The sequence below is a fragment of the Macrotis lagotis genome, chromosome 1 (genome assembly GCF_037893015.1).
Source record: "Macrotis lagotis isolate mMagLag1 chromosome 1, bilby.v1.9.chrom.fasta, whole genome shotgun sequence".
Lineage (NCBI taxonomy): Eukaryota > Metazoa > Chordata > Mammalia > Peramelemorphia > Peramelidae > Macrotis > Macrotis lagotis.
Genome location: NC_133658.1, coordinates 770,147,710 through 770,152,590, shown reverse-complemented (window position 1 = coordinate 770,152,590; position 4,881 = coordinate 770,147,710). Strand labels below are relative to the sequence as shown.

The window sequence follows — 4,881 nt, the reverse complement described above, 5'->3', positions numbered from 1 at the left end:
ATAATTGATTTATTCTATTATTTGTTGTTTGATCCACTCATTCTTTAAAAATGTGGTATTTTGGGTTTCCAATTAGTTCTGGGTCTATATCTCCTTGCCATAATATTGAATATGATTTTTATTGCATTAGGATCTGAGAAAGATGTATTCACTATTTCTGTCTTTCTGCAACTGATCATTAGGTTTTTATGTCCTATTATATGGTCAATTTTTGTTTAAGTGTCATGTACTGCTAAGAAAAAGGTATATTCCCTTCTATCCCTACTTGATTCCCTCCATAAGTCTATCATATCTAGTTTTTCTAACAATCTATTTAACTCCTTAAGTTCTTTCTTATTTATTTTATGATTTGATTTATCTAGATCTGAGAGCAGGAGTTTGAAATTTCCCACTATGCCCCACTGTAGTTCTTTCAGTTTCTCCTATTAGAATTTGGATGCTATCCCATTGGGTGTATATGTATTGAAATCACTTTATTGTCTTTGGTACCTTTTATGAGGATATAGTTTCCTTCTTTATCTCTTTTAGCAATACCTATTTTGCAGCTGCTTTGTCTAAGATAAGGATTGCTACCCCTGCTTTTTTCACTTCAACTGAAGCAAAACATGTTGCTCCAAACTTTTACTTTTACTCTATATGTATCTCTGCTTCAAATTTATGTCTTGTAAGTAGCATATTGTAGGATTCTGTTTTTTAATCTACTCTGCTATTTGTTTACATTTTAAGGGAGAGTTCATCCCATTCACATTAAAAGTTACAATTATTAACTCTTTAATGACCTCCATGCCATCATTCCTCTGTTCGCATTTTTCCCCTTCCCCCTTTATCCATATTCCCCATTATTTTGTTTCAGAATACCACCCGCTTCAGTATGTTTGCCCACTTATATCCACCTCTGCTTCTTTCTTTCCCCTTTCCCTTTTTTTCACAGAATGGGCAGCTTTATTGTCAGGAGAAACACACAAACTCAGGGTGAGCTAGAGAGAAGAGACACCCCATTCATGGAGGAGGGCCTGTACAGCCCTGCCTTCTGTACCAAAGCCTCCTGGTTGAGGGTGGTAAGGAAAGGCTCCTTAGTTTCCAGAGCCCGAGCCCTGGTTCATGCTGGTGGGGAAGGCCTGCATATGTGTGCATATAGTGTGTCTGGGTAGGGAGGGTTCTACAGGGTAACCCCCTGCCTCTAATACCTACAGATCACTTTTCCACTGGGCAGAGGGCCCTGGGGTGGCTGAGAGGAAAGGGGCTGGCAGAAGTCAGGTGAGTCAAGCTGACTTTCCTTAAGGAGGGAGGAAGAGAGGGGATCAAAGTGACTGCATGCTTTTCTCAGATGCCTTTAACAGCTGTAAACATCAGGACAGGGACACCCCTATATTCCTCTCTTATGGCAGGGGTTTTAACACAGAAAATACAGAAGCTACTTGTGGGGGGGTTGGGGCTCAGTTCTGACACCAGGATCTCAGAACCCTACCATTTCAGCCCTGATAGCTCTAGAAGACAAAGTCCAGGGTGATGGGGGGGGGGCGAGGAAGGGGGAGCCCTGCTCCATCAGCATGAAGTGCATATGGAATAGGCCAAAAGAGTGACTGTGTTCCAAATATACACATACCTTGTACCAAGGGCTCCCAAGGACCCCTACACACATGGAGTCCCACTGTCCTTCCCCAGGGGGTCTCATGAAATTGTGGCCAAAGGAGAGTAATCAGGGGATCAGCAGAGAGAGAGAAAGAGAGAGAGAGAGAGAGAGAGAGAGAGAGAGAGAGAGAGAGAGCTAGAACATGGGGATGTAGTTGTCAATTTGTCAATCTTGAACCGGTGGCGCTGGGCAATATACTCCGCAATCCATACAATGTTACAGCACTCTTGCTCCTTGAGCTTCACAAAGGCATAGAAGAAGCCAAAGTGGAACTGTTTGAGGAAGGCCAGCTTGTTGAGTTTTACCTCATGCTCAAAGAATCGGTCCTCCAAAGTCTTATCTCCAGGATTACTGCCAGCCCCTTCAAAGAGCAGTTTATATTCCAGGTAGTAGTCAGCCACAGTCATCAGCTCAAGCCAGCTGGGCTAGGACCTCAGGGTAGAGCTTCCCACAATGTGGGAACAGCTTGGCCCTGTCCTCCTTGGAGAGCTCAGTGCCAAATGAGTTGATGGTGATGATGAAGGCTCTGCGGTCAGCCTCAAACTCCAGGATAGGACACATAGCATCTGCAGTGGTGCCCCCCAGCAAAGCACAGAACTTGTAGAAAGACTCTAGGTAGGACTTGTACAGAGTGTTGCGGATGATCTCGATGTTCATCTCGTCGAGGTCCTGCTCAGAGATGCAGTCTTGGAAGAATGCTGCAAGTGGGGTATCCATTAAGATGGCACTATATAATTCTGCTGGAGTCTGAGCAATGTTCACAGCCTCCATTTGCTCAAAGGTGCCAAGTGGGTGGCACTTGGGCACAAGTTCAGAAATAGAACGCTAATGCAAAGTCCCTATTATCAGCAGAATAACATCAATCATGTAACTGTAGGTGATGAAGTCCAGTGGTTCATAGGCATGATTCCTCATGTGGCAAAACTCTACCACCATATTCTCCTTTAGTTTGACATCAATGACTGACACAGTGAGTGGGGATGCTTCATTTGCCAGGAAGTTCCCATAGTCTGTGCTCTGGAGGTGTAGTTTCAGATCCTTAAGCGTCTTGCACTGCACCAGGTTGACGTAATCTGACTGGCTCAGCACCCCGGCCTTGAGGCCCCAGACCAGGCCCTCCACATAGCCATTGTCCACGTTGAAGTAAAGCTCGGGGAAGGCAGACATCATGGCAGCGGCAGCGGCTCTGCGGGCTCAGCGAGTTTAAAGTTCCCTTTCCCTTTTTTGCCTTTTCCATTCCCTTCCTTTGATTAGTTCCCCTTTTTGCTCCCCCTCCCTTTCTCCATTCCCCTTCCCTTTTTCCCCTTTTAATACTTGAAAGGTGAGATGTTTTAGAAGTTATCTGAGTATGTGTGCCAGTTAACTTTAAACCAAGTCTGATGAGAAGAAGATTCAGGTGCTTCTCATCTCCTCCCTTCTTCCCCTCTATTACCATAGGTATTTCTCCCAAGTAGGGTTATAGCCTGTTTCATACATTTGGATTGCAGTTTCATGGACAGGTCATGAGTGTACATCACTTCTGGCTAGGTATATTCTCTCTGTTAGAGTTAAAATTCTCAAGAGCTATGAGAATCTTTTTCCCATGCTAGGATATAGCCAGTTTCAATTTATTGGATAGTAGTTCTTTTCTTTACTCTAACCCTTTTTTTTTACCTTTTCATGTGTCTCTTTAGCCTCCTTTTTCATGTCCAAATTTTCTATTTAACTCTGGTCTTTTCATAAGGAATTTTTGGAATTCTTCCATTTCATTAAATGTCCATCTTTTCCCGTGAAAAAGACAGCTCAGCTTTGTAGGATAGTGCATTTTTTACTGCATTCCAAGATCCCTTGCTCTTCAGAATATTTCATTCCAGGCCCTTCAATCCCTTAATGTTGATGCAGCATTGTCCTGCATGATACTAACTGTGGTTCCTTGGTATTTCAATTACTTCTTTTCTGGCTGCTTTCAGGATCTTCTCTTTTATGTGATAGTTCTGGAATTTGGCCACAGCATTTCTTGTTGTTTTCATTTTAAGATCTCTTTCTTGAAATAACTACTTTGCCCTCTGGTTCCATGATATCAGGGCAATTTTCCATCACTAGATCCTGTAATAGTAACTACAGGCTTTTTATCTTCAATATTTAAATGAAGTCCAATAACTCTCAGGTTGCCCTGCCTTGATCTATTCTCAGTGTCAGTGGTTTTTCTGATGAGGTATTTTACATTTTCTTCAAGTTTTTTCTATTTTATAATTTTGTTTAACAGACTCTTGCTGCTTCTGTCTCATTAAGTCATTAGTTTCCGCACACTCAATTTTTTTTAGAAAGGAGTTTTCTTCATATTTTTCTTCATGTTCATATTGTCTTCATATACCTTTTGCTATTCCTTTTCCAGTTGATCAATTCTATTTTTGAAAGAGCTTGCCAAAGGGCAGCTAGGTGGCACAGTGGCTAGTGCACTGGCTATGGAGTCAGGAGTACCAGGGTTCAAATCCAGCCTCAGACACTTAATAATTACCTAGCTTTGTGGCCATGGGCAAGCCACTTAGCCCCACTTGCCTTGCAAAAAAAAAACCTAAAAAAAAAAAAGAAAGAGCTTTCCATTTGGCCAATTGAAGTTTTGAGAGAATTATTTTCTTTTTGCATTTGCCCAATTGAGGATCTGAGAGAATTTTTCTTCTTTTGTATTTGTCCAATTCTATTTTCCAATGATTTGTTTTCTTGTTGCAATGTGTTAATTGACTCTCTCAAAATTTATAATTGTTTTTTACACTCCTTCCTTATTTCTTCAAGAAAGTCTTTCTGTGCTGGAGACCAGATCATATTCTCATCAGAGATTCTAGGTCTCTCTGAGTTAGGGTCGTTTCCTTCCAAGAATTTTTCTTTGGATCCTCCTTTCCACTGACCTGTCTTTATTTTGCTAAGACCTTGAGTTGGGGAGGGGCTGGTTCACAGATTTTTGGTTTTGGGATATCTAGAGCTTAGGATATCTAGACCAGTAGGGGATGCTAGAGGACTTGCTCACTGAGTGCAATTTCTCTGCTGGCCAGTAGGAGGTGCTGGTTGCTTTCTCTGCATGGTCTGGGCCCTTGATTGAGGACTTCTCCCTTAGCCTGGATGTAGTGATCAAAGCTGTTAAATACTTTTGTCTTCAATGAATGGTGGACTTTACCCTGGGCTGAGATCATCACTCTTCCTATTGTCATCTGGGCTGGTTCTTCTGCTCCCATACCTGTGCCTAGGGCAGAAGTAGTTTGTAATTGTGTTTG

General features: G+C 42.2%; 1 pseudogene; it reads right to left on the bottom strand.

Annotated features, from left to right (window-relative positions):
* Positions 1-1,768: 1,768 nt before the first annotated feature.
* LOC141488186 (V-type proton ATPase subunit d 1 pseudogene) lies at positions 1,769-2,800 on the bottom strand (annotated as a pseudogene).
* Between the last annotated feature and the right edge of the window lie 2,081 nt (positions 2,801-4,881).